Source organism: Lutra lutra, chromosome 4 (genome assembly GCF_902655055.1).
Source record: "Lutra lutra chromosome 4, mLutLut1.2, whole genome shotgun sequence".
Classification (NCBI taxonomy): Eukaryota; Metazoa; Chordata; class Mammalia; order Carnivora; family Mustelidae; genus Lutra; species Lutra lutra.
In genome coordinates, this window is record NC_062281.1 from 109,275,637 (window position 1) to 109,298,980 (window position 23,344).

At 37.8% G+C, this 23,344-nt stretch overlaps 1 pseudogene; it reads left to right on the top strand.

Moving 5' to 3' along the window:
- The first annotated feature begins 1,728 nt into the window (after positions 1 to 1,728).
- On the top strand, positions 1,729 to 15,841 carry LOC125097348 (glutathione S-transferase A4-like; annotated as a pseudogene).
- Positions 15,842 to 23,344: the final 7,503 nt, after the last annotated feature.

Consider the following 23,344-nt stretch of genomic DNA (forward strand, 5'->3'; position numbering starts at 1 on the left):
CTTTCTCCACCAGCCCCAGCTCATCTATTAACTGTGGCATGAATATGTCCTGCACTTTTGCTCACTTTTGATCTACTAACTCAGGTGGGTGAGTTAGTAGATCACTCTCATCTCCTGCCTTATATGCTATATTCCATCTCTTATACTTATCTAAGTTCTGTTTTATTAAAGTCCAGCATTTTTTTTTAACTGAACCTTTATTTTTATTAGAGTTTCAGATGTTTCCTGATTACTTCAGTACACACTGCTATTTTTATTTATTTATTTTTTAACTCCTACAGCATAAACATACTTTCCACACAGTTTTGGCCCTGGTTACATAGTTCTTTGTATCATACATTTTTTCTTAATGTGCATTGGTTTGTTTTACCCCAGAAGAGTATGAAATGCATATTTCTTAGAGTCTAAAAATTAATAGGTATGTTATGGGTTGAATAGTGTCCTCCAAAATTTCATACCTTGGACTCCTGACCAAAGTTCATTAGAATGTAATCCTATTTGGAGATAAGGTGAACAAGTTGAAATAAAATTATTAGGGTGGGCCTTAATCTAATTATCACCATTATCCTTATAAAAAGGAGAAACTTGGACACAGAGAGACAGATAGAGAGGAAAGACGATGTGAAGAGACACAGGAGAAGATAACCAAGCGGAGGTGGGAGGCCTGGAACAGATCCTTCCCTCACAGCTCTCAGAAAATAAGCTTCTATTATTTATACCACTCAGTTTGTGGTACTTTGTTAGAATAGGCTTAGTAAACCAAAATGAGATATTAAATAAATAATTTGTCTGATTGAGTAGATGATAGGCTCATAAGTATAAACTATTAATTCTATGTTCTTGAACAAGAGAAATGTGATTGAATTCCTAGAAACTTAAAATTTCTGGATCACACATTCACCATAGACAAAGCAAGGGGTTTTGTTTTCAGAGTGCATCACCCAGCATTAAACTTTTGATTATTAAACTAAATTCTCTATCTTTTATTTCAGATACAAGAAGAAACACAAATAGATGGAAAGAGTAATAACGACCAACAAGTACACACTGGAAAGTAAAGAGGGCTGTTTTGCCCTGTGCAACTACAGAATAATGGTTGGCAAACAGAATCTGAATGTTACTAAGCTGTGTGAGATTAAAAACTGAATATGAATAAAGTTATATGAATGTGAAATAGATTCAGCTGAGACATATACTACTCATTTCTTCTTGTGGGGATACAGTGAATGAGACCAACATAACCTCCTCACCTTTGAGACCTTAAAAGTATGCCATATATTAATAAAATTAAATATTGTAATATTGATAATAATAACAATGGGTAATTAATTTTGCAATAGGCAAATGTAGGGAAGTGAGGTCATCTATGGCAGGGGTTCTAACCTTGATTAGGAACCCAGGAAAGTATCTGTGAGCAAATGAGACCCAAAGAATGTATAGAAATCGTCCATCTCAATGACAGTGAAAGAGAGGAAGTGTGTTACCTAAAGGAACTAGAATGATTGTATCATGAATCTGGGCAAAAAAGAAAATCTTGAAAGACCAAAAAACCTGAGCATGATTCTTTTTCCTTTGGAGAGGGGTTAAACTGATCTCTTTTTCTTCCTCCCTTTCCCATACCATCAAGTTCTTCCATGTGGTTCTGCAACTTTCTTCCAGACAGCACCTCCCGCAGGCGGCTGCCCAACCTGACTGACACACTAGTAACATGCACTAAAATAGTAAGACATGCCTCAGGGACTTGCCGAAACTTCTGCAGTGAAGAGTAACATGGGTCTGACCACCAAAATTGAAACTCTTCAATTGAAAATCTACTTCAGAGATAAAACGATACCAGAAATAGAAACAAGCAATCATCAAGAGAACGATTTAAAGCACCTGCTGATGATTAAGTCTCAGAGCCTAACTCAGGCAGAAGAAAATTCAATAGTGTTCAATGAAGTAAATAAAGTATTGAAGAAAATAAAATCCTGGTTCCTAAGATAACAATAGTATTGATGTCTGCAGGCTCTGCGTGACAGATGCCCTCGCCCGCTCAGCAGGGGTGGCGGCGGTGTCATAAACTATTCTATATGGACAGACTCATCCCCAGGACAGAGCCATTTGGGTAGTTATCCCAGGTCCTGTCCTTCGGAGGAGCCCTGCTCTACTGCCAGCAGTCAGCCGGGCGGCGATTCTTTGAGTCAGAGGGAACTGTTTGCCAGACAGAGCTAAAAAGGGACATACACCAGGATTCCACCGCAAGCAGGCCTTAAATTGGCCTGATCTCCAGAGCCAGCTAAGGGATATTACCAGGAGCCACCAGGAGAACTATTTACATACTAAGCCCTAGCACCCCTGGGAGAAATCATTTAAGCGATTAGAAGTCCTCAACTGGGTGCTAAAGCACCAAACCTGGCCCTCAGACCTATGTTGTTGTTTGACCTGAATAACGTTGGCCCACCTCCATCCTTTGTAACTTTTTAAAAAAATTAGTTGCTAACCTTTAAAAACTTGAATTTCTGTATGCTCTTGAAAATAAGAGGATCTGATGGAATGTGAATCAGTGCTAACTGCATCTTTTCGACGGGGGCACGCATTCTCTCATTTGCTAGCAGGCTACGTTATTTTGTTTCTATGTCATTCGCTTCCTGTGGGCTGGCCCTCCTACTCATTTGAGTCCTAAACCTACTATCAACACTCTCAACAAGAAGAGGTGAAGGAAGATGGAGATTAGGAAATATTGACGAGAGAGGAAATTCATTGTCCAGACAAGAAGCAAAGGTCTAACACAGTTATATTAATTAATTCAGGAGAAATTGGAAAGATTACCCAAGTATCAAGGAAAGGGAATCAAATGTCATGAGAGCTAAGACATGAAGCTAAAATGGGCTATACTATGGGGTGATTTATACTCTTTCAACCAGAAAGAAGGCATCCAAGAACCTAGAAAGAACTTATCAGAGTAAAAGTCTCTGCATTAGTCAGCTCTAATAATTAGTCAGCAAAATAGCATAGACTGTGCGACTTAAACAACAGAAATTTATTTTTTCACAGCTCTGGAAGTAGGAAGTCTAAGATCAGGATGCCACCATGTTTGGTTTCCGGTGAGGGCCCTCTTTCTGTCTTGCTGCTGCCTCACTGGACCTTTACATGCGGAAGCTCTCTGGTGTCTCTTTTTCTAAAAATATTTTAATTATTTGAGAGAGAGCGCACTCACAAGAGGAAGAGTGGGAGAGAGAAAGAGAGAGAGAATCACGAGCAGTGGGGAGGGATCGAGAGAAGGGAAGAAGTGGGCTTCCCACTGACCAGGGAACTTAACAGGGCTCCGTCCCAGGACGGGAGAATCAAGAGGTGAGTGGAAGACAGCCGCCCAGGCGCCCTCTGGTGGTCTCTACGCCAAGCATTAGAAGTTAGACTGACCGGCCAGGGGAATGAGGCTGAGACAAAGTGAAAGTTATGTAAAGCTTCATTCTATGCCAAGCATTAGAAGTCAGACTGACTGGCCAGGGCCGCCGCCGAAGAGAGCGATGCCCTTTGGTCTTACAGGCTAGTTTTTATAGGGCACAACCACAGACATCTACATATGTGGCTTTGGCTGATTGGATGTCTCCTACCTGTGTGTTTTAGTAACAGTTACCTGGAACCGATACTAGTAACTGCTGATGCATCTATTAAACAACAAAATGGCCTTGTTTTAGGTATGTGTTTTAGTAATAGTTACCTGGAACAGATATAAACAAAATGACCTTGTTTTAGATGGGTGTTTTAGCAACAGTTACCTGGAACTGATATCAATAACTGTTGAGGCATTTATTAAACAACAAAATGTCTACCTACGCAACATGGAGTCACTATGGCTAAGTAGGCCCAGGAAGGCCCTAGGGGTTTAACATGTTTTAACGTGGAACTGACCCCAACAGAATATTATGCACCTGGGCTGGAATCATGATCTGCAAGACCACCTGTGCTGAACATCCATAAGGGGCTCAACATGTAGTCTACTATATTTTTATTTTATTTTACTTTTTTTACTGTCTTCTCTAAAAATTTCTTGAGGAAAAGAAGAAATTAAAGAAGGAGTTTAAAACAGCAAAATATTCTAAATCTCCTCTGGAGTTTACAGTTTGGAGTGATTTGTGTGCTACTGGGAAGATGGAGTAGAGCTATTTTTTTCCTATTGCTCCCACTAAGCACAACTGAAAAACCCTATACATTTTAGGTAAAACAAATATAAGGAGATTCTGAAAGATCAAAAGAAGAAACCAGGTCATCTGGGGGGACACCTTGTTACAGGGATAGGGGTAGGAAGTCAGGATCCCTTCCCCCTCAGTCTCCACTGATACTGCAATACTGGTGTATTGCTGTGCAATGATGAAATGTCTTCATTCTCCATTAGGCCTCTGAAACCCCATCCCCTTGCAGTGGGGAGAGATGGGAGACTCTTTACTGCCAGTGGGGAGTGGAAATTCAGGCTCCCAAGGGCATCCCTTGACAACACAGGTGAGGTGGGGGTGCAGGGAGGGCCTCATTACCAGCCAGTAGAGATTGAAAGTTCCAGTTCCATAGTTTGTCCTCTCTGACACTATTCCAGTAGGGATAATGGGGAAGCCTGTTAACAACCTCATAAAGTTGGAAGTTTACCTTATTTGTTCCTTACTCAGGCTTTCATTGTGTCAGTGGATGTAGGGCCAAAAGGTTTTGATTGGACTGGAGCAGTTATTATTGCAAAGTTTTTTGCCTTGCTAAACTTCCCTTCATATGCTTTTGGGTGGAAACAGCAAGGTTTTTTTTGTTTTTGTTTTTGTTTTTGTTTTTTAATGAGGGGATATATCTATTCCTGTTGTATAAAATCCATGTTCACTTAGAACCTCAGAATATGCCTTCAGTTGAAAATAGGGTCTTTGTAGATATAACCAGGTAGATGAGTTCATTTAGACTGAGGTGGATCTCAATTCAATAAGACTGGTGTGGGCACCTGGGTGGCTTAGTCGTTACGTGTCTGCCTTTGGCTCAGGTCATGATCCCAGGGTCCTGGGATCGATCCCTGCATTGGGCTCTCTGGTCAGTGGGAAGCCTGTTTCTCTCTCTCCCACTCCTCCTGCTTGTATTCCCTCTCTCACTGTCTCTCTCTCTGTGAAATAAATAAATAAAATATTCAATATGACTGGTATACAATTAGGAGAGGAGCAAACACAGGTACAAGGAAACACAGATTAAAAAGGAAGATGGTTGTCCTCATAGAAACTCCAAAAGAATCTATAAAAATAAAAATCCTAGAACTAATAAGTTAATTCAGTAAAGTTGAAAGATACAAAGTTAACATACAGAAATCAACTGTATTCCTATATACTAGCAACGAATACATGGATACTGGATTAAAAATACAACATCCCGTAACACTTCTGAAAAAATGAAATACTTAGGTGTGTAAATCTTCAAAATATATACAGGATTTGTAAGCTGAAAACTACACAACACTGGAAGATAACAAAGAAAACATAAAAAATTGAGGGATTTACTGTGTTCATGGATTGAAGCATCAACATAGCAAAGTTGCCAAATCTCCCCAAATTTATATATAGGTTTAATTCAAATCATGTCATAATTCAAAAAAGACATTTTTCAGGCATGCACAAAATTATTCCAAAATTTATACTGAAGATCAAGCAACTGGAGTAGCTAAAACAATTTTGAGAAACAGGAAGGAAGTGGGAGAATTGATCTACCTGGTTGTAAGACTTACTGTATAGCTGAAGTAATCTATGATATTGTTAGAAGACTAGAGAGATAAACCAGCAGAAGAAAACAGAGAACCAGAAATAGACACAGATATGTCCAAGTAATTTTTGACCAAAGTACAAACATGATTCAATAAAGGAAAAGTAGCCTGTCCAACATATGATGATAAAGCTACAAATTGGGGTACCAGGATGAAGGAGCCCTTCTGTAAGATTTTCTAAAGATGGATGCCTGAGGTGAAAATTCTTAGATAATATTTCACCAAGATTATGGTGAAAATATTGGGATAATTAGAGTGGACCATGGAGCACCCATAGTAGCCATCCATCCCTGAGGTGTCTTTGTCCAGACCATTCAGGCAGTTTGAAATGCAAGAAAACAGCAAACATAGTTCAAGTGAAATGTTTGCCAGGCCCATGAGAACCTTACAAGGGTAGGAAGAAGGGCTACGACTGAGAGATGGGGAGCTCATTTTGATCTGTCATTAACAGACAAAATAACTGTGAATCTTATGGGGGTTACAGATGTTGGGGGCAGACTCCATTCTTGATTACTACAACCAATTGCTAAAGCTGGGCCTTAGAAAATGATGTTAGTTAAATACATTAGCAAAGAATGTACAAACTTTAAATTAAAATCTCTGGTTCCTGGGGCGCCTGGGTGGCTTAGTGGTTAAAGCGTCTGCCCTCGGCTCAGGTCATGATCCCAGGGTCCTGGGATCAAGTCCCGCATCGGGCTCTCTGCTCAGCAGGGAGTCTGCCTCCTCCTCCTTTCTCTCTCTGCCTGCCTCTCTGCCTACTTGTGATCTGTCTGTCAAATAAATTAAAAAAAAAAATCTTAAAAAAAAAAATCTCTGGTTCCTGATATGAATCTTGCTTCCAAACCTCAGTTGAGAAATTAAGTATGATCAGAGAGACTAAGAGGATAAGAAAGAAATTAAGGAGACAAAATGGTGTCTCTAGTGGCTAGCTCTACCTTCCAAGATAGAAGAAATTACTGGAAAGAATTTGATCTCTAGGGCCTCCAAACCAAGGGAAATAGACAAATGACAAGCATTTCCAATGTAAAAGAGCATCCCATTGCAAAAGTTTTGTCTTTGTTGTGCCCCCATGAAAAATGAGACAAGGGGAAACTGGTCCTTAGTTAAAATTTGAAAGTGAAAGCTCTTCTAAAATAACTTTGCTAAATGCATTTCCTTAGAGATAAAGGACTTTATCCTTTGGTCTTATTGTTTGCAATCAAATGGGGTAAAATTTTACTAAGAAATTTCAAGGTTTATATAAGTTGGAATATGATTTTTCTACTAATAGAATTATAAGCAAATATTAAAAATTCATCCTTAAAACAGGGTGTGGCTTTGACCTCTCCAGGAAAAACTGATGGAACATTAGAAACATGTGGTAGGGGTAATTCTAAGGTAGCTTTGTGAGTTCCACCTCTTGGTGTTAAATCCCATATAATTTCATCCCCTTGAATGGAACAGGACTTCTGTTTCGCTTGTAGAAAGTAGAATATGGAAAAAAGTGATGGAATATTACACTCCTTGATTGGGTTATTTTATATGACAAAGGTGGTGAGGTGTCTTTCCCAGGATTACATTATGTTCTATGAAATTCCCTTTTCGCAGATTAGTATACAGGAAATTCTCCTGCTGGCCTTGAGGAAGCAAACAACCACACTGTGACCTGCTTGTGAAGAGGGCCGCATAGTAAGGAACTGGAGCAGCCTCTAGAATCTGAGGGTGGATGTCCACTGACAGCCAGTAAGAAGCATAGGTCCTCAGTCACACAGCCACAAGGAAATAAATTCTGACAGTTGAATGAATTAGGAAGTGGATTCTTCCCCCGTCAGCTCTCCAGATGAGAATGAAGTCTACTTGCCCCTTTGATTGCTGTATGTGAGACCCTGAGCAGAGAACCTAGTAAAGCTGTGCCTAGACTCTTGAAGCCCTGAAATTGGGACATAATAAATGTGTGTTATTTTAAGCTGTTAAGTTTGCGACAGATTGTATGAAGCAATATATCTAGATTGAGTCATAATTGCCCACAGCAGAATGGTATTAGTGTTGGTAAAACTGAAGGGAGGAAGAAGCAGACTCCCTGCTGAGTAGGGAGCCTGACCCTGCTGGAGCCCAGGACCCTGAGATCATGACTTGAGCTGAAGGCAAATGCTCCCCTGACTGAGTGACCCAGGCACCCCTCAGTTTTTTTATTAGAATTTTTATCATGAGACCCCAATTTCTGAGACCTCTGACCTGTTAATATGTCCTCATGGAATGCCTTCTACTTTTTCTAACAGAAAGACATTTTTCAGATTTATGATTGAAATTGGCTATATTTGTTATTTGAGAAGCTATATATAAAAGATTAAGATTTATTACATAACAGGAAATTATAGGATATAAAAATTCTTCAAAATGAGTAGAGAAAAAAGAACTTTAGGGAACTAAGTTGTTTTCTGATAACTTTAATCTGTTGTGACTGAATGTAGGCTTTTATCTATATGGCGATCATTCAATCACAACAAATGCAAAATTGGAATTTACCAGACAGCTTTATTATACTTCATTCAGATCTTTGAAAATTTATACCAAATCTCACTTTCCCTATAATTTTATGGATCTTATGTGTTTGTTTTATATTAAAATGATGTCCAAGAACAGCTAAACTTAAGGGGAGAATACATAAAAGTTAAGTGCTTACAGAATTGTAACATATATATGCTGAACTTGATTGGGCTTTTGTAATATATGTTTGTTCTCAAGTAGCAGGGCCATGTGTAGTGTAAGTCACTTCAAAGTCACATCAAGTTGTTGTTTTTTTTTAAAGATTTTTTTTTTTTTAATTCGACAGAGATAACAAGTAGGCAAAGAGGCAGGCAGAGAGAAAGAGAGAGAGGAGGAAGCCGGCTCCCCACTGAGCAGAGAGCCCAATGCGGGGCTCATTCCTAGGACCCTGGGATCATGACCTGAGCCGAAGGCAGAGGCTTTAACCCACTGAGCCACCCAAGCACCCCAGAAGTTGTTTTTTATGTTTTCTGAATAAATTTAAAATCATAACGTATGACAAGTTTGAAGGTTCTGAATATTTTTTATGCTTTTTGATATTTTTTTTAAAAGATTTTATTTATTTATTCGACAGAGAGAGAGATCACAAGTAGGGAGAGAGGCAGGCAGAGAGAGAGAGAGAGGAGGGAAAGCAGGCTTCCTGCTGAGCAGAGAGCCCGATGCGGGGCTCGATCCCAGGACCCTGGGATCATGACCTGAGCTGAAGGCAGAGGCTTAACCCACTGAGCCACCCAGGTGCCGCCCCCTTTTTGATATTTTTGATAGTGGTGAGTAGCTTGTGAAAAACCTACACACACACACACACACACACACACACAAGAATATTGTACTTAATGATAAAACTGCTAGTGACAAAACAATAGACAATGGTCTCATTAAGGAAAAATGAATGCAATGTGGAAAACAGAAATGAATTCCAAGAGTACAATTCAAATAGAGGAAGAGAGCAGATGATTTTTGACAAAATTTGAGAGAAGTTTATTAAATAGTTAGGGGTTTTTTGACACAGGATTCTCTGATTAGTAGGGTAAAACAATTTTGATGGTAGGAAAGGCGGAATTTCTTTTTCTTTTATTTTTAAGTGACTAGGGTATTTCTTGTTCTGCAAACACTGAAGTCCACTGAAGGACAGATGGGACAGGTTTTAAAAAGAGGAAAAGATAATTTTAGGCTTCAAAATCTAAAAGGACAAAATCCTAAGTTAAAAATACTCTTTGAGTTGACTCTATTTTGCTAATTGGGGATGTTAAAATTACTGACTAAATTGCTGTTTGTAAATATCTGTATAAAAGCAGAATGAGATGGGGCCTAACAAACAAGATGACAACTCAGATTTATTAACATTAATTCATGGCTTAAGAAAGAAATGGAAAATGTTCTGTGTTCCTACCGAGGTGCCATAATTGGAGAAAGAAATTACTTCCACTTGAGTTGGGAAAACAGCTGGTTGAGTTCAGTGTCACAGGGAGCTGTGGAAAAGGCTGGGCAGCAGGGTAGCAGGCTAGTAAGAGGAAGGGTCTAAAAATAGCAAGAGTAACTGCTGGGGCCCAAAATATGAGTCTATAGCAAGAGGCATTTCCAAATCTGATGAGCAAACTTCAGTAGAGCCAGAGGAGGCAACATTCAGATGGGACCAGAAGCAATGCCTGTGGTACTTGGGATCCATAAAGCAGTCCTCCTTGGTGTTCCATCTAGCTACTCATATCCTAAAGTAAGGCAGATTAGGTAAGGTTTACTGTCAGTCCCTATGTGGCAGGCTGGTGGAGATTGGGTTCCAATGACACGCCTGAAAGAAGGAATAGCCAAAACCAAAAAACAAAACAAAAACAAAACCCAAATGGTAATGGTAAGATATGAAGATAAGAGAAATATGTATATTCTTGCTATGGTTTATCCATACTAAGCTACTTACAGTCTTCTGATACACGTATCATTTCACTCATTACCATGTGTTTGAGAGCATGGGTATTTAAACAAGATAGCCTCAGGCAGCCTAGTAGCCTGACATATCTGAGAAAAGCTACCTACCTCTTTGGGTCAGAGATTTCTCACCTATAAAGGGAAGTGATAATGCCTATTCCTTAGAATCAACTGGAATGCAGTGCATGTAAATTACACATCAGAGAGTCTCCTTGAGAGTACAAAGTAAAGGCTAATTTATTTGCCCTTTGTCATGCTCTGTCCTCTGCCAGGAAGTACTGATCTAATATTTCACTCCCCCTGAGGTTATTTACTCTTCAGTTCTCATTCTTTATATATATATATATAATGTTTTATGTTATGTTAGTTATCATACCATACGTCATTAGTTTTTGTGTAATGTTCCATGATTCATTGTTTGTGTATAACACCCATTGCTCCATGCAATACGTGCCCTCCTTAATACCCATCACCCGGCTACCCCATCCCCCTATCCTCTTCCCCTCTAAAATGCTCAGTTTGATTCCTGGAGTCCATAGTCTCTCATGGTTCATCTCCCCTTCTGATTACCCCCCTTCATTTTTCGCTTCCTTCTCCTAATGTCATCCATGCTATTCCTTATGCTCCACAAATAAGTGAAACCATATGAAAATTGCCTTTCTTTGTTGAACTTATTTCACTTACCATAATCTCCTCCAGTTCCTTCCATGTGATGCAAATGTTGGGTATTCATCCTTTCTGATGGCTGAGTATTATTCCATTGTATATATGGACCACATCTTCTTTATCCATTCTTTTGCTGAAGGGCATCTTGGCTCCTTCCACAGTTTGGCTATTGTGGACATTGCTACTATGAACATTGGGGTACATGTGCCCCTTCTTTCACTACATCTGTATCTTTGGGGTAAATACCTGGTGGCACAATTGCTGGGTCATAGGGTAGCTCTATTTTTAACTTCTTGAGGAAACTCCACACCGTTTTCCAAAGTGGCTGCACCAACTTGGCATTTGCACCAACAGTGTAAGAGGGTTCCCCTTTCTCCACATCCTCCCAACATTTGTTGTTTCTTGTCTGTTCAATTTTTGCCATTCTAACTGGTGTAAAGTGGTATCTCAATGTGGTTTTGATTTGATTTTCCCTGGTGGCTAAAGATGAACATTTTTTCATGTGTCTGTTAGCCATTTGTATGTCTTCATTGGGGAAGTGTCTGTCTGTTCATGTCTTCTGCCCGTTTTTTGACTTGATTATTTGTTTTTTTGGGTGTTGAGTTTGAGTTCTTTATATATCCAAGCCCTTTATCTGTAGTGTCATTTGCAAAATACAAATGGCATTTTTTCAAAGTGCTAGAACAAACAATCCCAGATATGGACCAGATCCCAGATATGGACCCTCAACTCTATGGTCAACTAATCTTCAACAAAGCAGGAAAAAATATTCAATGGAAAAAAGACAGTCTCTTCAATAAATAGTGCTGGTAAAATTGGACAGCTATATACAGAAGAATAAAACTGGACCATTTTCTTATACTATATACAAAGATAAACTCTAAAAAGATGAAAAACCTCAGTGTGAGACAGGAATCCATCAAAATCCTAGAGGAGAACATAGACAGTAACCTTTTCGACATTGGCCACAGCAACTTCTTCCAAAACACATCTCCAAAGACAAGGGAAACAAAAGCAAAGATGAACTTTTGAGACTTCATCAAGATAAAAGCTTCTGCACAGCAAAATAAATAGTCAACAAAACAAAGAGAAAACCCATGGAATGGGAGAAAATATTTGCAAATGACACTTTAGTTCTCATTCCTGATTGTTTCCTCAGTGAATCTTCATTCCAACTCTCATTTTAGATTAACTTATACTGTTAGAAGAATTTGATACTATAATTGGTTGTTACATGTTAGTCTTTCTTATTAGATTATTTGTTTCTTGAAATCAGTGGCTATGTCTTATCAATATCTGTAACCCAAACACAGAGCATAGGGCCTGGTACAGAGTAATTATTGTATATGCTTTCCTGAAATGATTTGAACTAAATGCATAATGACTCATATCAAAAAGTCTTTCCTCATTTACTGTATTATAAAGCCCCCAACTTGTTACACATAGTCTCACTGATACTTCATCTTTACTTTGTACTCTTCAGTTTATAACTCCATTGCACTGCATGTTTATTTCTTTTTTGGACAGTCTTTGAGAACACAATGTATGTCATCTAATTTTTTTGGAATCCCTGCATCCACAGTACCAAGCACATTTTCAGTGCCCAATATGTGCTCATTGGGAACTTAAATATGTAAGTGGCTGGGTGGCTGAATCTATTAAGAAAATAACATTTAAAAAGCTAGGAAAGTGACATATAATAAATGCTTACCTTTTAAACCAGGATTTATAAATTTGCAATGATATAAAATACAATAAATTTTTCACTTATCCCTTATTTAAACCATGAAAAGTTAAACTGTTAGATATTTCCAATTTTTGATGTATAGACTGGTTAATTTTCATCATCTTCAAATTATCTTTTATGTTGACTATGATTCCTGTTTCATGAGTAATATATTTTACTGACAGATTACTTTGCTAAGTGGATGGTGGTAAGAAAACTAAATTTTCTTTGTCTTAATAGCTTATTCATTTGTTTTTAAAGATAATTATTGCCTAGTTTTACCATTTTAATATAAGTTCATATGAACACAGGCTTAAAATGTTCCATTTACTGTTCAGAATGTAATAATATCCCATCTACATAGATCATGACTTAGTGACTTAAGTTGTATCTCCCCAAATCTAATATGATCATGTCACAGATCAGCTTAAAGCCTACTGTGATCTAATTAGTACATAAAGATGAAATCAATACAGTCTTCATGGTGTGACCTACATTGTCTTTCATGGTCTCACCTAGATCATTTCCAGCCTGATTTCCTAAAAGTCCTATCATGAACCTGTGTAATACCCACTCTGAAATTTTCACCCTTCTCAATATGTATCAGACTCTTCAAAAAGTCACCTTTCTTTCCTTCTCTTTTTATTTTCAGGAGAGGTCTTTCTTCCATACCCACTCCCATTTCTCTACTCCAAGGTCCATCTTTTTCTACCTGGACAACTGAGGTACCTCCCCATCAGTCTACCCACATGATTTTTAATTAGTTTTCCAGGGTGTATCCAGGATAAATATTTCAAAACAAAATTCTGAAAATTGCACACAATACATCATAGAATTCCTGTTGTTCATAGGATAAAGAATTAAACATGGTGTAGGTATGGCATGACCAGCCCTACTTCTCCAGTCTCCCACAATCCCATTTTTGTATTTGTTATCTAAGCTCAACCACCTTGCTCTCATTGCTCCTTTTTTGGTCACTATAAATATTATGCTCCTTCATAACACTACCATCATGTTTCTTTTACCTGGAAATCTCTTCTGGCATCCCCCTTTTCACTAGTAAACTCTTACTCATCTTTCAAATATTACCTTAAAAATTTTGGCTTTGGCTTTCCAGTTTCTTCTTGGATTAAAGAGAGGGGGAAAGAGTGCTGCTATCACCCTAACAAAAATAAAACATTTAGGCAAAATACAAGTTCATAATTTTTCTTCAACCAAAGAACTGAGGTCATGGCACAACCAACTAATGCAAAATCTGAGAGACTAAAGACTGCAGGAAAAGATAGAACATGAGCACTTCTTCATGTGGGATAATGTAGCCAAGTACTGATGAGACGAATGCAGCTTGAAATGCTAACTAACTAGCTGCTGAGAGCATGTTAGTGTGAGTTTGGAGAACTCAAGTGCTGTGTGGAAAGGAGGGGGGGTCACAGCCACTTGTAGGTTTTTCTATATGCACCTCCTAAGATATTCACAAAAAGATTAGTGAAAGTTCTGAGGAAGAGTCCCTTATGTTGCAGAGTTAGGGGAGAGGAATGGCAATGTTAACAGAAGCCCAAGAACCATTTGAATACTCCACTCCTTCCCCATCTGCCTTTCCAAAAAAAAAAAAAAAGTTTCCCAAACTTACTGTGGTAGAAGAGCAATGAACACCGCAGCTTTCAGGGCATTAGTGAAAACTCATAAGGGAAGGATCAGAATACCTGCTTGTCCAAAACTACAGCTGGAGAGCAGTGAGTACACTCTATCACCAGACTAAAAGTTAATGAGTAACAGGTCCACAGTTCTCCTGGAAGAGGACCAGGATAGAGCAAGACTAGAGATGTACTATCTCTCAGGCACACTGCTAGGAGAAAATCTATAGCTGAGAATGAATCAGAAATGGTAAAACCATAAAGAAAATCACCCCTACCCTGAACACACATTATCTCCAGAGGAATTAGGTGACCAAGATGCCCTGAGGGTAGCAATAACAATCACTTCTCTTTAGATGGCTTCAAATTCACACAATAAAGGTCTAGCAGAAGGAAAGGCATGCTAATTTCTAGCCTCCCCCAAATGTTGTTTACCTCAGTATCTACTTATACAGAATGTCTAGGTTCTTCTACAAAAGATTACAACATTTATGAAAAGGCAAATAATGAACAATGCATTTCCAAGAGACAAAGATAATCAATAGAACTAGGCTCATATTTGAGATATATATATTGAAAAGCTAGGAGTAGAATGTTAAAATCAATGCTATAGAGTTGACCCTTGAACAGCATGGGTTTGAACTATATGGATCCACATTTAATGGATTTTTTAAAAAATACAGGACAGTATTATAAAATATTTTCTCTTCCTTATGATTTTCTTAAATCGTTTTCTTTTGCTCAGCTTACTAATACAGCATATAATGCATATAACATACACAGTATGTGTTAATCAGTTATTTAAGTTCTCGGTAAGACTTCCAGTCAAAAATAAGCTACTGGGCAGCAGACTACTTGCAGAACACATTGGGTGGCTCTAGATGCTGCACGTGGACTCTAGGAAACTTGAAAGGCCATCGGGGCAGGGAAGCCTAAGCTCCATTATCAAAGCAGAAGAGACCTGACGGAATCCACAAAATGGGTTTTAGTTTCCACTGGAGTCCAGTTGGGTGAAGTATTCTTAGAAACAGAATGGCAGTTGTAGGAGTTGCAGGATGACAACTACCTGCTATTCCAACACGTGCCAATGGGTGGAACGGATGGAATGAAGACAGGAAGCATTCTCCACTACATAGTGGAGAAACACCATCTCTTCTGTGAGGACCTCAAGGAGAGAACCTTCATTGACATGCACATGGAGGGGACACTGGATTTGCTGGAACTGATTATCATTCATCCTTTCCTGAAACCAGATGACCAACAAAAACAACTGGTTAAAATGGCCTGGAAGGCTATAATTAGATACATGTCTGGGTTTGAAAAGGTTTTAAGGGATAACGGGCAAAAGATTTTTTTATTGGTAATCAGCTGAGCCTTGTGGACTTGATTCTGCTCCAAATCATTTTGGCTCTAGAATAGAAAGTCCCTACTAACCTGTCGGCACCTCCAGGAGTTCACAGTGAAAATAAGTAATATTCCTAAAATTAAGAAATTATTGAATGTGGCAGCAGGAAGAAAACTCCTCCAGATGACATCTTCATACATAAGAAAGAACCATCTACATCTCTACACTATAAAACATCACATATGTCTGTGAGTGAGAGTTAGCCCCTACACATTTCTGTGTCCATAATAGTATTTTAATTGGTGCCAGGCTGCCATGAACCCAGCTCTGTCGTGGTGCTATGTATAATTATTCTTAAGTTGGGTCTCTCATGTCAAGACATTTTCCAGAAACATAAACATTTTTTTGTCCCATGAAGAATTGTTATGTGACCTTTTTCTGAAAACCTTTTTGGAGAATCTGGCATTTAAGTTAGATCTGATGCAGTTACTCATTTTTGATAACAAGACTGGGTTGGACTTCACGTTTTTCCTTGAGGTTCTGCTCTCCTCTCCTCTCCTTATCCCATTCAAATACCCTCTAGTCTTTTCCTAATTTTTAGTATTTAATAACAACATAATAGCTAGTGAATAACTCCTCTCAGCCATAATAAATCCATGGTAGTAGAGACTACAGTTGATATTAGCCAAAATAAAGAATTTACAAATAAAAAAAATCACAATAGACCCCTGGGGGACTCAAGTTATATGTGGATTTTTGACTTCACGGTGGATTGGTGCCCCAACCCCAACTTATTCAAGCTTCAACTGTAATATATAAAATCTTTAATGAAAAAGGTGGACAGCATACAAGATGAAGTGGGTAATTTTAGCAGAGAAGTGGAATCTATAAGAAAGAAACAAATGAAAAAGCTAGAAACAAACAAAAAAGAGTAACAAAGATAAGGAATGCATTCAACATGTTTATGCCCAATTTAGCCAATTAAAAATACTTCCTATGCTCGACATACCCCTCACAAAAAAAAAAAAAAAAGAGAGAGAGAGAGAGAGAGAGAGAGAAAATTAATGCCCTTGAAGATAGGTAGGTAAAAAACAAACAAACAAAAAGTATAATCCAAGGGATGTTGGACAATATTAACTGGTTTAGTAAATGTATTCTTGGAATCCCAGAAAGAGAAGAAAAAGAAAATGGAGAAGAGAAATAATTGAAGAAATAAGGGCAAAAAATTTTCCAAAATTAGTGGCAGACACACTCACACAGATATGCCTTACACCGCCTATTATATTCAAACTGCTGAAAGTGAAAATGAGGAAAACTTGTAGGCAACCAGAGAAAAGAGACATGTTACATAAAGAGGACCAAAGAGCTACAGCACACTTCTCATCCAGAGTCATGCAAGCCAGACAGACTGAATTGTCGTATTTGGTGTTGCAAAATAAATAAAATAAAAACTGCCCACATAGAATTCTGTACACCCCCAATTATCTGTCAAAGTGAAGGAAAAAATATCCACTTTATACACACACACACACACACACACACACACCCACTCACAACTTATTTCTAATAGACTTGCACTGCAAGAGATATTAAGGAAAATTCTTCAAGCAGAAGGATATGACACTGGACAGAAAGGTGGATAAGCTAAAAAGAAGGATGAACTCTGATATGAAATAAATGCATAAAAGCATAGATTTCAGTTTTTTCCCATACTTTAAGAGCTGTAGTAGATAACTCTATCTAAAGCAAATATGGTGATATATGGTGTGCTTAAAGCATATGCTAAAAGTAAAATGTATGACCTAAATAGCACATGAGTTTGGAGGGAAGAATTGATATTTTTAGCTATGAGCATCTTGCTCTACACGTTAAGTGATATAATATGTATAAATAGACAGCATTAATGTTACATAACATATAATGTAGCACTATATGTGAGGGCTTCAACCCTAGGAATGATGACTAATTTTTTCAAGTTATAAATAATTCCACAATAGAGACAAATTAGGATTATAAAACATGCTCAATTAACTCAAAAGAGGGCATTAATTTCATTTATTACATATGCTTATATTGCTTTATACACTTATTTCAGATTATAGGGACACATTTTTGAGTGATTTATTAGCTGAACACATTTTTTCATAAACCATAAGCTTCATGGAAGCTGGGGCCATATATGTTATTGCCTTAGATTATAAACCAAAGTCTAGCATGTATAATGGGTTCAATAAATATTTATTGACTAAATGAATAAAATCTAATTGTCTTTGCAAACAACTTTCTCTACCTCAAGTGTCCTTGGTCCTTTTCTCTGCTTGGAAGAGCTTCTAGGCTTTCAAGACATGATTAACTGCCTTCTCCTTTGCTAATTCCCCATTCGTACAATACTCCTATTCAGTACTTAATTTCTGCAAGCACTTGCCAAGGCAATGGGGGTTTGGGGTGTTCAATTACGAGAAAAATGTGATTCTTACCTTAAAGAAGTGCAGAATGGATAATTGACATGATAATTAGGTAACCAATATTTGTAATGCAATGATAATAGTGCAAATATAGTTAAAGGCTTTTCTCGACATCCAGAATGTGAGAGGATACAGAAAACCATTACTATGAAAGACTATATTATACTATTTAAAAAAAAAAAAACTATTAAGCTATTGCAATTGGAAATTCCACTTGTTGCCAGTGTATCATTTGATACCTTTACTTCCCTGATTTTTTAAGAAACAAATTTCCCTAGTTTTAGAAAAAAAATGATTAAATGACATTTGTGTAACTAAGTACATAAGTTTTTCATATGCTTATTTGGTATGTTTAGTATAAGTTATAATTACAGTGTACACAAGTGTACCCCGTAGGAGCAATTGAGATCTGGTGTAGTTACACATTAACTCTAATTATTATGTTAAAATTAGCTACAAAAAGAATCATAGAGTTATGTTAGATTTCCTTGAAAGATGTAAACATATGTATGGAAAATTAATGTTATTATACAGCTTTCAATGCTTTATAACTTGATATTCCCTTTAATGTTGGGAACAGTAGCACTGCACACACTCCTGGACTATTATAGAGGAGGACTTCTTCCTTCTGTCCCTCTTTTGCCCAATTCTAAAATACATGAATGGTGATATATGGAACTTTTAGCTTCCTAGTACACCCTGGGTTCCAGCTACAGACAGAATTGGAAATACTCTTAAAAAAAAAGACTTTGGGGTGCCTGGGTGGTTCAGTCAGGTAAGCATCTACCTTCAGCTCAGGTCATGATCCCAGGGTCCTGACCAAGTCCCTCCTAAACCCATATCTCCAAAAGAAAGAGAAGGACCCAAAATGAAAATATAAATTGATTGTTCTTTACTACCAAGGAATTAAGAGAGCGAGTAACCCAGTCAAGAAGTGACTGGTTTGCAATGAAACGAAGCAGGTGGAGTTCTGAAATTTTGTCTTGAAGTTTCGAAACTACAAATTGCTTCTGTACCCCCCAGGAGGGGGAAATAGAATTTTAAAAACAGTAAATGGGCAGAGGACATGAACAAACATTTCTGCAAAGAAGACATTCAGATGGCCAGCAGACACATGAAAAAATGCTCCACATCACTCGGCATCAGGGAAATACAAATCAAAACCACAATGAGATATCACCTCACACCAGTCAGAATGGCTAAAATTAACAAGTCAGGAAATGACAGATGCTGGCGAGGATGCAGAGAAAGGGAAACCCTCCTACACTGTTGGTGGGAATGCAAGCTGGTGCAACCACTCTGGAAAACAGCATGGAGTTTCCTCAAAAAGTTGAAAATAGAACTACCCTATGACCCAGCAATTGCACTATTACTGGGTATTTACCCTAAAGATACAAACGTAGTGATCCGAAGGGGCACGTGCACCCAAATGTTTATAGCAGCAATGTCCACAATAGCCAAACTATGGAAAGAACCTAGATGTCCATCAACAGATGAATGGATAAAGAAGATGTGGTATACATACACAATAGAATACTATGCAGCCATCAAAAGAAATGAAATCTTGCCATTTGCGATGACATGGATGGAACTAGAGGGTATTATCCTTAGTGAAATAAGTCAATTGGAGAAAGACAGCTATCATATGATCTCCCTGATATGAGGAAGAGGAGATGCAATGTGGGGGGCTTGGGGGATAGGAAAAGAATAAATAAAACAAGCTGGGATCAGGAGGAAGACAAACCATAAGAGACTCTTTATCTCACAAAACAAACTGAGGGTTGCTGGGGGGAGGGGTGTCAGGAGAGGGGGGTGGGGTTATGGACATTGGGGAGGGTATGTGCTATGGTGAGTGCTGTGAAGTGTGTAAACCTGGCGATTTATAGACCTGTACCCCTGGGGCTAATAATACATTATATGTTTATAAAAAAAATAAAAAAGTTATAAAAAAAACAATAATAGCCAAGGTGTTAAGGCTTTTCAGTTAAACAGTGGACTCGGCAGTATGTTTAAGATCTATTTAGCAAAATTATTCTCTCACAAAAATGAACAAAGGAACAAGAAAATAAACTGTGTGTGTGGGGGGAAGGAAGAAATATATAATATTTTATATGAAAAGATTGATGAGACCTATCTTACCTGTTGACTAAAACCCATTTTTTCTTTTTGGACACAAAAATTAATTCATATCTGTATTATATAAAACAATTCTCAAAACATTATTAAGAAAGTGGAAAAATAAATAGAAGAATAAGCCAAAGGCTTAAATATGTTCTTCAAAAAAGAGATTAAATATAAATTTTCAATACACAGGAATAAAGATTTATTCACAATTTATTGGCAAAGATGTGGAACACTCATACTTTATTGGTGATAGTGAAAATTGGTGCAACTCTTTTGAAAATCATCTTGGAATATCTAATAAAGCTCAGGAAATGTATACCACCAGCAATTCTAGTCCTATGTATAAATCTTAAAGAATCTCTTCCCCATTAAAGCTGGGATAAATTTACCAGAAAGTTATACTAATATTGTTCATATTAACTTCAAATGGGAAACAACCCGTAAAGACCATTAACAATAGAGTAAATAACTATGCTATGGAATAATATAAATCAATAAAAACAAATAAACAACACCTTCACACAGGATTGTGGGTTTATCTTAAACACATGCTATTGACTATAGTAAGCAATATTTAAAGAAATAAACGCAATACGATTTTATATATTTTTGATGTGTGTATAGGTACGATATATAGGAATATCTGTATATCACAAAGAGACATAAATAATATTATTTGTAGATGCAGCTAAAATACAAATAAAACAAAGACTATTCTCCATTGCAAATTATTAGTACCCTTGTTGAAGGTTGGTTGACAACCAACATATCTACTAAGGGGTTAATTTGTAAATATATAAGTAATTCCCCAATTCAACAGAAATTAATTAATTAATTAACTGTCTAATTAATAACTGGATTTAAAAATAGACAAAGGACTTGAGTAAATATTACTCAAATGAAAACATACCGTTGGTCAACAGGTATGAGAAGATGCTCAAAATCACTAATCATCAGGGAAATGCAAACCAAAACCACAATAAGGTATCACCTCACACTTGTTAGGATGACTATTTGGAAAATAACCAAAAATAATGAGTGTTGGTGAGATGAAGAGAATATGAACCCTTATATAGCTGTTCCTCAAAAAACTAAAACTAGAAGTGTCATATGAGCCAGTAATCCCACTCTGGGCAGATATCTAAAAAAAATTGAAATAAGGATCTCAGAGACACAGCTGCACTTCCATTGGCCATTGCAGCATTATTCACAATAGCCAAGATATGGAAACAAATGAAGTGCACATCAGTGGAAGAATGAATAAAGAAAATATGTTGTGCATCTTTATGTCAGCATCAAGTGTGATGTGCCTGTTTCTTTCAAAATGGTAACACTGTCTTGATGTTCACTTGGAATCAGAAGATGCAGCCTTATGCCCACAAGAGTTGGGGATTTAGAATTGAGATAATCATATAAAGTTAGGGCTCTTGAAATGCTACACCCTCTGTGAAAAGCAGACTGCTAAAACAATGTCCTGTTGGGGCACCTGCTGGATCAGTTGGTTAAACATCTGCTTTTGGCTCAGGTGATGGATCTCAGGATCCTGAGATAGAGCTGCACATCTAGTTCCCTGCTTAGCAGGGAGTCTGCTTCTCCCTCTCCCTCCATGAGCACACTCTCTCTCCCTCTCTCTCTCTCTCAAATAAATAAAATTTTAAAAATTGAATAATACCATAAAATAAAAATTGTTTAAATGTCCTATTGGCAAAAGAATAACACAGGGAAAGATGTCTGTCTGGGCTTGGGCTTTGCTTGAAACAATAACAGCAATGAAGACAAAACCTCTCATGAGACTTTTTTTTTTCAAGATTTATTTATGTATTTATTTGACAGAGATAGAGATAGTGAGAGAGGGAACACAAGTAGGGGCAGTGGGAAAGGGAGAAGCAGGCTTCTCATTAAGCAGGGAGCCCAACTGGGGCTTGATTCCAGGGTCCTGGGAGCAGGGCCTAAGCCGAAGGCAGATGCTTAATGACAGAGGGACCCAAGTGTCCCCCTCATGAGACTTTTTCATTTTATTTCTTTTTATTTTTTTACAGATTTTATTTATCTATTTGACAGAGAGATCACAAGTAGGCAGAGAGGCAGGCAGAGAGAGAGGGGGAAGCAGGCTCCCCGCTGAGCAGAGAGCCGATGCGGGGCTCGATCCCAGGACCCTGAGACCATGACCTGAGCCAAAGGCAGACACTTAACAATTGAGCCACCTAGGCACCCCTTATGAGACTTTTAAACCACAGACTTGCACCACTAAGAATTTATTACTATCAGGTTGATCTATGCCCATGATTCACCTGACCTGGCAAAAAGAAATACAATAGTTGACTTATGAGACATTTTCTCATTTCAGTATACATGATTCTCACAAGCAAGACCTGCTGGAAATTGACTTGTCAGTCCAAAGATAGAAAAGTGTCCTGAAAGAAACCGAGACATGGTAGAGACAGAAAGGAAAATAAACAGCAGAGTTAGTGCCCCAGAACTAAGATGGCAGGACTCTTCTAAAAAGTGAAATAAAGTTATAAATTTTGAATTCTTATATGCCAGTACACATTGTCTTCATTCCCTTTAACCTTCATATCATCACCAAGATAGGTGATTTTATCCTCATTTTATAAATGAAGAAATATAGGCGTGTAAGGTGTCAATGACTTGGCCAAAAACACAAGGCTAATTCGCGCAGCACGGGTTAGCCTTGTGTGCCAGACTCTGGGGGTGCTCCTAGATCAGCCTCCGTTAGATCTGCAGTCAGTTCTCGTCAGGCACTCTGAGATCAAGAGTTAAATCCTCCTGACTTACTCTCAGAGCCTTGACTTTTTTCTTTTTTTCTCAGCTGGCCACCAGAATAGCCCCCAAGTAGCCTTTACCCAGTGGAGGACTTAATGCTGAAGACAGTTTTGTGAAGAGCTTCATGGGTAAAATCAGTGTAGAGGAGAGAAATTGATACATTTCTGAAGAGATTAAGGTAAATTTTATGTCAGATATTACTTTAAATGACATTAAATTGTACATTTTAAAAAGGCAGAGAAACAACAAGAATGAAGTATGGGTTTAGATAATAATGAGAACTCAATTATAGTTGGTGATTATGAAAAAAATCAGCTTTAGATGGAGTTTTGAAAAGTGATGTCAAAGAAATTTCTCTTACCTCCTTCTCCTCCCTGGAAAAAGGAGGTAAAA